Source organism: Dasypus novemcinctus, chromosome 15 (assembly GCF_030445035.2).
Source record: "Dasypus novemcinctus isolate mDasNov1 chromosome 15, mDasNov1.1.hap2, whole genome shotgun sequence".
Classification (NCBI taxonomy): domain Eukaryota; kingdom Metazoa; phylum Chordata; class Mammalia; order Cingulata; family Dasypodidae; genus Dasypus; species Dasypus novemcinctus.
The window spans coordinates 98,366,914-98,379,027 of record NC_080687.1 but is presented as its reverse complement, the minus strand read 5'-3'; the positions used below and the strand labels follow the sequence as shown (position 1 = coordinate 98,379,027).

The following is a 12,114-nucleotide window of genomic DNA, read 5'->3' as shown; positions in this document are numbered from 1 at the left end:
CTGATTATGGCTTAGTCCCCATTATGGACTGGAGAAAGGATAAGGGTTCCAAGTTTCACAGGAATGGGGTCCCAGTTCAGAGGGGTGGCTGGGGGAGCTGGGCACTGACGACTGTGGCATGGGAACGGGTGAACTCTCCAGGGGAGTGGAAGACAGGGAAGAGGTGCAAAGACTGAGCTGTGGGCATGCCAGAGGCTGGAGCCGGGGGGTGAGGCTTGGGGCGAGAGCTGTTACAGTTTGCAGAATGCTGCTGTGAGCAATATACCAGAAATGAGTTGGTTTTCACAGTGGGAATGTGTTAAGTGATGAACTGACAGTTCTGGGGCTGTGAAAGTGCCCAAATGCAGGCTCATAGAGATGCTTTCTCCCCGAGCTGCAGCTGTGGGCGATCAGGCACACGGCACACGGTGGCATCTGCTCATCTCTCCACTTGCCTCCAGGCCCCTTTGCTTTCAGCTTCCGGCTCCAGTGCGTTCCTCTCAGCCTCTGTGCTCCACCAATTCCAGCTCCTGCTTCCCAGGCCTTCTCTCTCAGCTTCCGGCTTCCCATCTGTCTCTGCGGCTCCTTCTGTGTCTGAGGCTTTGTTTCCCTCCATTTATAAAGGAATCCAGTAAGAGGATGAAGACCCAGCCTACAGAAGTGACCTACTCAAGAGGAAGGTCCCTTGCCTGAATCTGAGTTTACAATATGCACACAGGAATGGATTAGCTGTAAGAACAGGATTTCCAGGGGTCCACAAAAGGCTCAAACTGCCACAAGAGGTAACCAGCCCAAGGAGATGGGGCAGAAGAGCCAAGAGAGAGTGGCCACCCCGAGTCCAAGTGAAGAAACAGAATGCTTCAAGAGGCCAGAGGGAGCAACTGGTTCAGATGCTGCTGGTGGTTTGAGTGAGGTAACTGAGAGCTGCCGGCTGATTCAGCCTGAAGGAGGAGGTGCGTGAGCCGGCGAGAGCGTGCGCTGTGGGGGGGAGGGGACGAGAGCTGATGGCAGTAGGTTCCAGAATGAACAGGTGGAGGGGACGAAGAGAGAGGGCTTATTAATGACTTTTTCAAGCAGTGTTAGAAGACAGAAGGAAAAAAGAGTGATAGCTGGAGGGGGACATGTTGTCAAGGATGTTTTTTAAAAGATGGGAGATGTTTCACAATGTTACTATGCTTACAGGAGTGATCCAGTACAGAGATAAAGAATTATTCATGGAGTGAGAAGTGATATTTATTAGAGTAAAAAACCTTGAAAATATAAGAGAAGATGGCATCTTGTATTGTTAAAAAAAAAAAAAAGTGCAAGAGTTGTTCTCCATTATCACAGACAGTTCATTCTCAGCAAATGGGAAAAGAGAGAGATGCATAGCTCCAGACGCAGACAATTTAGGCAGATGTGGCAATGGCCCTTTAACCCACAGAGTACTTTTTAGTCTAATGGAATTAGCAGGGCAGTAAAGTCAATAGACTAAGAAATCCAAACATTTTTGAAAGGACCTTCTAATGTTACCTAGTCACCTTTATCTCCTGTTTATAATTTTGAGTTCCGTGGGGAAAACATTGGTCCCACATAAAATAAAGATCATATTTAAGCAAACACATTCTTTATTTGGACATATTTTTAAAGAAATAGTTTTTTACTTCTGACAGGACACTAACAATTTTCAAAACAAATAACAATCTACCAAACAAAAAAAAATGTTTTCATTTTTAGATAATAGTCAGACTTCAGCTGAAACCCAGTGTAAAGGCTGTCTGAAATTCAGCTGGTTGTAACGTGGAAAAGATGAAGTGTGCAAAGCAGACGTGCCTGGCCATGGGAGCCTCCGTTGCCTGATTTATAAACTGAGGATAACCCCTACTTACATGATTGTTGTGTCAATAAGGTATTATAATTAAAGCTCCTGACACACAGTAGGTGCTCAGAAAATGACAGCTCTCATTATGAAATCTGTACATTAGAGCTTTTTCTGAGAGGAAATGTGTTAAATATATTTATTCTGATTCTAAGATGTAATTAATGGGGGAAGCTGAAGGAACAGCATGCAGGACCTCTCTATACTACTTTTGCAACTTCCCCCGAACCTGTAATTTTTTTTTAAAGTTAAAATCCATTTTCTTCCATTTAGAGTTCTATGAGAAATATCAGTACTTTCCTATCTTGTGCAGTGGCATCGCTGTTATCATTCAGTTGGTGAAAAATGAAATTCTGCTTTTTGATCTGTGGGTGGGATGATGAATTTGTCTATGAAGCCAATGACGTGAGACAAGTTATTTCACAATTCTGGGCCTCTGTAAATGAGGATTTATATGTAATCTCTCTTGGTTCCATGCTTTTATGAGTCTACATAGATGACACAAAGCAACAATTAACACTAAGAAACATCATAAAAATCACCAAGATTTACCAATTAAATATCTCATGCTAAAAGCGATTGAAGAATGGATGTGATACGATTTTTCTACATTGTTATACGTTTGCATTGTACAGTTTGTAAAGGAGTATCATTCTTGCTGGAAATAATTACATAGGTTGATTTGTAAATTATGCACTCCATTCCCTCTGAAAGTGGCTTTCTATAATTTTGTTCTCTGAACTGTGATTCAGATCCATTAAAATGTCTTAAATACAAAGTAGTCTGGATAAAGAGTAATGGCAGGGGTTTGAGTGCTTTACTAGAAACAAATTTTTGTTGTTTTTGTTTCTGTATTAGGGCTGAGGATTGAACCAGGACCTCTTCTACCTCTTCTACCTCTTATGTGGGATGCTGGCACTCAACCCCTGAGCCACATTGGCTCTCCAGAGTTGGTTTTTTCCTGTGTTGTTTATTTTTAGGAGGCACCCCTGACCAAACCAGGACCTCCCATTTGGGAAGCAGGTGCTCAACTGCTCGAATCACATCCTCTCCCCACACCACAACTTTTTTTTTTTAATGCATCAACTGTAAACTTGTTTGATGATGAATACCAGCTTCACCAGTAGTGATCAGAGGAAAAACCTTTTCTAGAAGAGAATAATCAGTCTTTGGGATTTTATGCAGACAAGATATGATGCTGTTTTGCACAAGGAAAGGAGGAAGGAGAAAGTTGATCAGGTATAAGAAAAGGTGACCCAAAGCCTTTTGGATTAGAGAATCATCATTTATTGGAGGTCAGTTTATCCAGGCTGGCAGGCCCAGAACTGTTGCAAACCATTCAAAATGAGAATAGACTGTGGATTAATGTTAATGTTTATGTCTCTTTATGCAGTATAAAGCACATTTAAGGAACTAAATGAATGTAAGTAATGCAATTAGATGCACCATCACTCGTTAAGCCTTTCGTGGGAAGGTACAGAGATTAACAAAACATGGTCTGTGTCATAACAGCTTCACAATCTAGTGAGATAGAAAGATCACAGATAATTGTGGTATAAGGAAGGTCTGTTTAGTGATAACCCCACCTCAGTTGACTGCTTTCCTTAGTCTGAGCAGCCTCTCCCTTCAATAAAAACTACCAAGGGATTTCCTTCTCATTATCCTTTCAAAATCAATACCGCAAGCTGCTCTTTCAGAGATGGTTATGTCAGTTTATATCAAAAGCCCAAAAGGTCTCTGTTTCAGGGCAAAAGTTTGCCTTAGGCAACACCATGCACTTACGTAAGTCTTCTGCCTGTAAAATCAAACTTTCCTATAAAAGCAGATAAATACAAGCCTCTGTCTGGGCTCAGTGGGTAATGCTCTGATAACAGACATGAACGTCTCCCAACGGTAGCAGCTGCAATAAAGGCAGCTACACATTCCGGAATAATTCCTTTCCAATGAAAACACACATGCCAGACCAAACGGAAGACTGCCATGATCACTCTGGGTTGGAACCTCAGTTATTCTATCTGCTGCGCTACTTCCGGCAACTCATTTCAACGTGGAAACTGTCTCATTTGAAAAGCCAGTCAAGTATGAGGAACAATAACATTTCACTGTGGAGCACTTTTACCAAAACCCACTCAGGTCGCCGGAAGCGTAGTGACAAAGAAATGCTTGCACATGGCAGAGGTGTGGTGCATGTAACCAAACCCTCCCGAGGCCCACGGGCCTGCAGCGTGCTGCGAGAGGACTGCAGTTTCATCAACCGAGAGGGGTGGTCCAGCACGTGTCGGCCCCCAGGTAGCTCAGGCGCCCCCCTCCGCACCGGCTGCTCATTGTTGCAGCACCTGCCCTTCAGCCGGGCCATGACAGGGGGACCCGCCTGAGAAAGGGGCCCCACTGGCCGAGGAGCGGCGAGGCCGGGCCGAGGGCTGGGGAAGCCGGGGCCCCCGCGGCGTCGCACGCTCCCCACCGTGCAGGCCAGGCGCCGGCCAGCTGCCAAGGCGTCAGGGACCCCTGGAGCTGGCGGGGTGTCGGCGGGGAGGGGCGGGCCCGGGGGTCCCGGGAGCCGGGGCGGCCGCGGGGGGCCGGGGAGGGGCGAGGGCGGCGCCCTCCCTCCCTTCGCGGCGCTCCCCTCCCTTCCGCTCCCCGGGCGGGCGCCGAGCGCATCCCGCCGACGCCCGGCGGGCTCAGGGGGAGGCGCTAGCTCGCCGCGGCGCCGGGCCCCCGGGCGGGCAGTAACGGCGACCCAGGAGGCGGAGTGGACGCCGCCCGGGCCTGCCCTGAGGTAAGGGGACGGTGGCGGGAGTGAGAGCCCGCGGCCAGGAGGCCGGGCGTGAGCCGGGTTGCTCTCCGCCTTTCCGCCGCGGGCCACCTGTCCCAGCCCGCGCGGCCCGAGCTCCCGGGGGCGGTCACGGCTGAGGGGCTGCCCCGGGGGCGACACCCTGGCCCTGGCCGCCCGCCGAGGCGTTGCCGCGCATGCGCGAACCCGTTGGCGGGGGCTGGGCGCGCGGCTCTAAGGCGACACCCCCGCCCAGGCCTGGGGCCGAGGGGGCACTGCGCGTGCGCATACTCCCTGCGGGGGCTGGGGCTCGAGGTTCTGCAGTGACACGCCCGGCCGGCTGCGAGTCGAGGCGCCGCCACGTAGGCGCGATTTCGCGGGCGAGGGCTAGGCGCGGGGCTCTGAGGCAACACGCCCGCCCAGGCCGCGGGCGGAGGCGGCACTGCGCGTGCGCAAACTCGCTGCTAGGGGTGGGGCGCGAAGTTCTGAGGCTACAAGTCAGACCTCGCGCGGCGGCCTCGGTGCGCATGCGTGAGCTCGCTGGCTGGGAGCCTGGGCGGGCTTCGCGTCGGGCGCAATCCGGAGGGGGAGGGGGGCTCCCGGCCCTGGGTCTGTCACGCGTAGTGGCGGCTGCGGGGTGTCCCCGGTCTCCGAGGAGGCCCCTGCCGTGGAGGCCCGCCTTGTGCCCGCGCGGCCCGGCTGCTGCTGTTTCCGTCTTCGTCACCCTGGCCCCGGGCTCCCGCCCCGCGAGCCTCCTCACGCGGCTGGGCCCAGGCCTCTCGCGCCCTCCTGCCGCGCGCTCGGGGCGAGGGACCGCACTGGTCCGCAGGGGTGGGTAGAAGCCGCCGTAAACCCTCAAACTGAGCCCGTCAGTGGGGATCGCCAGGCGTGAAACCATGCCCTCGGGGAGGCGAGTGCAGGGCCACCCTCCTGCCCTCGTTCTTTGCTAACTCAGGGCTGTCGCCCGGGCAGCCACGGGGGTGTCCCGCGCCTCCTGGCTGTGTTCCTCCCCGGCCGTTCCCGTCCCGGAGCGCGGTGCCCACGGGCCGGTCCGAGAGGTGACTTGTGCGGCGCCTCCTGATTTTTAGCGGTGTCGTGGCCGTGTGCCTTGTAATCTTACGTCATGTGCTGGTACAGACCTTCGAAGGCAGGAAGAGAGGAGCTGCTTGGCTCCCAGAGCCGATTCTTTAGGGGAGATGTCACCTCTGCCGTTCCTTGGGCAGTTTGTCCTTGTTAGTAAGCCGCAGGTGCACATTCCTGCACACCCCGTCCCCTCCTCTGGCTTTCGTGGCCTTGTTGGGCTTGCCAGGCCCTCCAGGGTCTGGGCAGGTTATTTCCTCGGCTCCTTGCTTCCCGTCCCGCTCCCTGATTTACTTAAGTCCCAGCACCCCATCTAAAATAGCCATTGCTGGCCCATTCCAGCCTCGTAAGCCTGCTCCATTTTTCTTTGAAGCACCAATCACTATTTGGTATTAATTATTTGCTTGTGTATGATCTGTCTCCCCCATAATTGGAGTTCAGTAGGTATTTATAAACTATAAATGAAATTCCAGTCTAACTCCACAGAGATTAGTACTGAACCCTCAATGTGGATTCATTCTTTCATTCATTCAGCACATACTAAAGTGTTGGTGCAAAGTAACTGCTTTGTACCAGGCCCTGTCTTGTGTGGCTGGGATATATCAGTCAACAAAATACACAGCTCCCTGTGAGGTATCACTAGCAAAGAATGATAGACAAGAAACATGTTAGGAGATAAGTGTGATGAGAAAAAAATGAAAAAGAAGACCAGGAAAGAGGAATTGGGAGCGCAGGTGTGGGCTATGGTTTTAAAACAGCATGGTTTCAGTGTGTCTGAAAGATAAAACGAAGGTGGTGTTCCAGATAGAGAACTGCTTTTAGAATTACATATCCTCCTGGGAGAAAATGTTCTTTGCCATTCTGTAAGCTGAGAAGCACCCCCAGCATTACCACATCAAAAAATGTTACTATCCTTCATAGTACATAGTTGAAAAAAAATTTTCCAGCAAAACTCAGATTCTTTAGAACTTTACAGTGTGACTAAGCACATTTAATGAAGAGCCTGGACCTGAAACGGAAGAAACTGATCAAACAAGCACTACAGATGTGCTGAGAAAAACTGCACATTTTCTTCACAGTTTACTGCACTTTGAAGTACTTAAGGTTCTTTCTGACGGTAGATGTCTAGTGAAACTCTTTTCTAAGATTATCATGCTAATTATCATTTCTAATTATCATTGCTTTTCTTTATTTGAAACTGTTGGAGAGTAGCTTTAAATGATCTGTCAGAAGTTTCTGAATGAACCAGACAAGCCTAACCAAATTTCAGTCCGTAATTGAAGGAGGCTTAGAGAAAAAGAATAGAGAGCAATGCTTTCAGAAAGTAAAGGATGTTTTCTCTCAGTCTGTCTCTTGAGTAGATTACAAATACTTTATGTTCAGATATCAAAAACAATCTAGGTCTATAAAGGAGAGGAGCTCATAGGATTTGTTTATGCCCTTAGGAGACTGTCATATTCGATTTTGGTTTTATCATTTGGCTAAACTGAAATTCAAATGTCCCTAAGATAATGCTGCTTTCCATATTTTACTGGAGTTTAATCACTACAAATCAAAATTGTCCAAAAAAGAGAGATTTGAGACCAGGTTGGGAATTTTCAGGATTGCAGAGTGACATCAAAAGGCTCCTGTTCAGGGCTGAGAATAGAGGGCCACATGGGGCTATCTACTTCAAAGGAGCAGAGACCTTGCCTTCCTCCCTGGGATATTCATAGTGTCCATCCATGGAAGGCTGCCAGGAGCCGGCTTTTATTCTCTGAAGGAACATGTGTCTAGTTTGCCTGGTGATCCTATCTTAGCCACTCTTGGAATCCCTAATGGGATTTTTCAGCATTAACCTGACATTGGCGTCTTTTATATATCTTCAGCCTTGCTTCTATATTCAAGCTTATATCTGTCATGCCTCTCCCTGAAGACAGTGCCAATGGCGGATGGCATGTGACTTGATTATCATATGTCCTATATTTTGTGGAAGGATTGTTTACCTTGTGGGGCAAAGAGCTTTAACAACTAGAATTCTATTTAATAGGCTGTTGAGGTTTTTTGATTTTTGTTGAACTAGATCTACAATGACCTACATTTCAAATAGATTTACAAATGAGCCTCAAATACCAACTCCTTTGAGCTAGTGTAACAACTTAAAAATATTTGCATAGTTCACATTGATTATGAAAGTGATCCTTTCCTGATTGTGACTGAAAAGACCTACATTGACGTGCTTGATGATCTCTTCAAGCTAAGTAGTTTTGCTTTGGACTGAAGCTCTGCCTCATCACTCCTGGTGAAATGTGGACATCTTTTCACAGACAATTAAAAAAGCCACTCTTTCTGTGTTCTGCAGCTCAGTCTGCCGTTGATCATAAACTGATGGTAACACCATTTTCTCTGAGGTTGTGCTATAGTTTTGGTAGTGTTTGTAGTTTTTCAGTTTTGTTCATCCTGTTTATAACTACTGTTTTACATTAGCAGCTGTGTAGGTATCTTACCTTTATTTGTCATTGACTTAAGACATTTTGTTCAGGTGGAGCTCAATTACAGGCAACATTACCCTATTTTGCAAGTGACAATTGGGATCATGTTTTATTATTTTTTATTTTTTATTAAACATACTAGGTGACATAAAAAACAAAGCAAAACAAAGATACTGTCTGATGATTCAGCTAAGCTTGTCGTTGGAATCCATCTTTGCCACTATCTGTGCTCATCAGAACAGTGACACCGCAAAATACTGTTGTCTTAAAAGCTATTGACTTTAATTTCCTGTTTATTTGATTGTAGGAATATCGTCAAATGTATTGCCCAGATAGGTTCTATACTGCAAGAAAAGTTTCTTAAATATTTTGTTTCTCAAGGATAGCTTTAGGGGTGACCTCACGGTATTAAATTGACTGAAACCCGTAATACTAGACTTTCTTTGCAGAAATTCCTAATTTTTCCCACTTTTTCTTCTGGAATTACTTCTGGAGAACAGTTACCAGCATTTAGTGGCTCTTGATTAACTGCAGAGCTGCATGGAAAATGCTTTGATCGCATTGATACAGTATGTCTAGTTTACCAGCTCTGAAGGCCCTTGAGTATTCAAGTAGGTTTGAGTAAATTTGACAGGAGCACCTAAGAGCTGGGAATCCTTTTGCTCTACAGAATTTGTATTCTCTTTATATTTGCTTCTGGCTCAGTGCCTACTGCAGGCACTAAATATTTATTAAGTGAATTAGGCAAATGAATATATGTCTTATTATCTGCTTAATCCATTATTTAGGTTAGAGGTATTACCAAGTAATATGATTCATTGTGTGGCAGACATTTTACTAATTATTTTTGGTACTTTACTACTTATAATTACTTTACTAATTATAATTTGTACACTCTGTACAGAGAAGCCAGTTATTGGATTTGTTCTGTGTGAGGATTAGGGTGGGATACGCTTATGGGATTCAGTCATCAAAAGACTGTTGGCCAACCTGTCTTCATTTGAGTAGTATTTAAGAGCATAGAGCCAGGGCAGTGGGTATAGCTCAGTGGTTGCGCATCTGCTTTGCATGTATGAGGTCCCGGGTTTAATCCTTGGTACCTCCTTAAGGAAAAAGAGTGTAGAGCAAACTCTCAAAATATCATGTGTCAGTAGAAGGATCTGTCTGTACAAAATAGACATAATTTAGAAATGAATTATTGAATTTATGCTAGTTTAGGGGGGAAAAAAGGAAATATGACTCAAAAGATTATCTTAGCTGATATATCCAAGATTTTGAAAAATTACTCTTGCAAAACTTGAACCTCTAGCCCTTGAGTATCCAACTTGGAGCCTCTAAAAGCAGAGATCAGTGGCAGAAGCCTCTTTTTAGAGAAGGTACTTATACTGCATTATCTGTTTGTAGATGTGTGCAAGGTTTATGTACAGCAATTCAAATACAATAAGGAAATATATAAGAAACTGTTTTACAAAGCATAAGGCACTTTTCAATATGAATAATAACCTATGTACAGTCAGGTCATACATTCCAAAACAAATCTGTAAGGAAAAGCCAGTGAAGTAACATCGTTAGTAACGTGTGTATGCTCTTATGCTAGGACAATGTGTCTCTGAAGGTGTTTCCAGCACACATGCCAGCCCTGTTCTGGGTCTGCAGGGAGTGTTGGTCGCCCTTGTGGGGATCGAGTCCCATCCCCCACAAAAGGCATGTTCAGGTCCCAACCCCTGTTCTGTGGGTGTGAGCCCATTAGTAAAGAGGACCTCTGAAGATTGTCACAAGTTCGGGTAAAACCAGATGCAGGAGGGTGTGCCTTTATCCAGCACGGCCGAAGGGCTTGCACGCAAAGGAAACTGGACGCTGGCGGGAAGCCACGCGGAGCAGCTGGAAGCGGGAGGTCACTGGAGCCTGGAAGAGAAGGAAAAGGTGGTGCCATGTGTGGGAAAAGCCAAGAAGACACTTCTGCCCACCAGCCAGAAGGTACCGATCCCCGGGAGGAAGCAATCTAGCCTTTGAAACCCTGAGCCAATAAATTCCTTTTGTTAAGCCCAACTTGTGTGGTATTTATTTTAGCAACTAGGAAACTAAAACTGCTCTCCCGTGCAGAAAAGAGTGAAACCTGGGAGCAGATTTAGACCAGAAGTAGAAGTTACATCTGCCATTCTATTCCTCTGATGTTAAACATTAATTTCTTTCAGATTTTTCTTCCATGGCATTTAATATATAGTATATTGTCTATCTTATTTAGTTATTATCTTCCTGTGCTGTTGATACATTTTTATTTTACAGATGGAGAAATGAAATTGTGGTTTATGACTTGTCATTATCTAACCTTTATTGAATTCCTGTGTCAGTGATAAAGGCAAAATTAAACTGATGGTGTTCTGGTTCTAAAATTTCGTTTTCCTTAACATTAGGTAACGTTATCCTCCCATACCAAGATGGGTAATTTAAGTTAAGCTTAAAATCTTGAAAATTCTCTTGTGGGATGGAAAAGCCACAGTGTACCAATTCAATGATGGAATCCTAATGGGAAGTTTTATCTTTGGTATTATCTTGAGCAAGGCTGTACTATGGGAGCATTCCTATCGGAGTCCTGCCTTGTCTACGTCAGCGTCCACGGCACATCAAAGTGGTGTTCTGCCCGCTTTTAAATTTTATCAAATAGGGCACCTTGTGTATTGTTCTGTGACTTAGTATCTTTTTCTTTTACTATTCATACTAGCATTTTATTTTCATGAGAATCACTGGTATAAAAATTTGTATAGCTTTATTAACCAGTATCAGCTTAAAAGGTTCTTCAGTTAAACTAATTGTTGAGATGAAAGATGAGAAAAGGTTTTTATGAGATGAAAGATTCGAAAAGGATATCATGAACTGCAATCCAGAGGGATTAGTAATTATTAAAGGGATTGTACAGGAATTAGGAAAAAATAAAAGAGGCTTAAAATAAGACAAACCATTTAATGTATTTATGGGAAATTTTATAATTTTCATAAAGTATAAAAATTTAAGGCACAGTTAATAACTGTATAAGCATTATAAATTGTCCACTCTTGGACAAGTAGAGAAAGTAAAATTCAAACAGAAAATCCTCATAAATCACTGTCTTCCTTTTATTACAATAAAAAAGTTGCTAGGTGAATGTTATGCCTTCATTTGGTACCCAAATAAGTATCTCAGACAGAGGGACTATTTCATATCAAAGACAAACTGGAGGGAAGAAGTCAGGTTAGCACGATTTAGAGCTATGGTATGTTGTAATCTATGGTGACATTAATTATATCATCTATTTAACCTAAAGATTAATTTTTGAAGCACTAAATTACAAGTTTATACCCATGAATAAAAGGTTACCATCACAATCTGTGAATCGCCATACCGTAAGTCCATACAACTAACAACTCCTAATGAATTCAATTATCCTCCTAAAAGCCTTAAAGTTTCAGTTGAAGAATTTAGAGGCCAGAAGCTCGTGTTCATGGACAATAGATTTCCGTAATAGGCCCCTTATACCTATGTTGTGAGTTTCTTGCAGCCATATTTTATAGAGATATATTTAATAGTGAATGCTTAATGCTGTTTAGAGGCTATCAACATAACAATCTCTAAAAAGCCATCTTCATCTTTTTTTTTTTTTTTTTTTTAAAGATTTATTTTTATTTATTTAATTCCCCTCCCCTCCCCCGGTTGTCTGTTTTCTGTGTCTTTTTGCTGCGTCTTGTTTCTTTGTCCGCTTCTGTTGTCCTCAGCGGCACGGGAAGTGTGGACGGCGCCATTCCTCGGCAGGCTGCTCCCTCCTTCGCGCTGGGCGGCTCTTCTTACGGGCGCACTCCTTGCGCGTGGGGCTCCCCCACGCGGGGGACACCCCTGCGTGGCAGGGTACTCCTTGCGCGCATCAGCACTGCGCATGGGCCAGCTCCACACGGGTCAAGGAGGCGCGGGGCTTGAACCGCGGA

General features: G+C 45.4%; 1 protein-coding gene across 5 annotated transcripts in view; it reads left to right on the top strand.

Moving 5' to 3' along the window:
• Positions 1 to 4,015: 4,015 nt before the first annotated feature.
• Positions 4,016 to 12,114, top strand: part of RCBTB2 (RCC1 and BTB domain containing protein 2) — a 42,908-nt gene continuing 34,809 nt past the window's right edge. Inside the window, exon 1 of one of the 5 annotated variants that reach the window (XM_071208289.1) lies at positions 4,016 to 4,126. The gene's annotated coding sequence lies outside the window, so the exon portion shown is untranslated. Of the gene's footprint in view, positions 4,127 to 4,456; positions 4,614 to 9,554; positions 10,136 to 12,114 lie in introns of those variants that run through there. The other 4 variants (XM_058276706.1, XM_058276708.2, XM_058276707.1 and 1 more) reach the window with 4 other exon arrangements.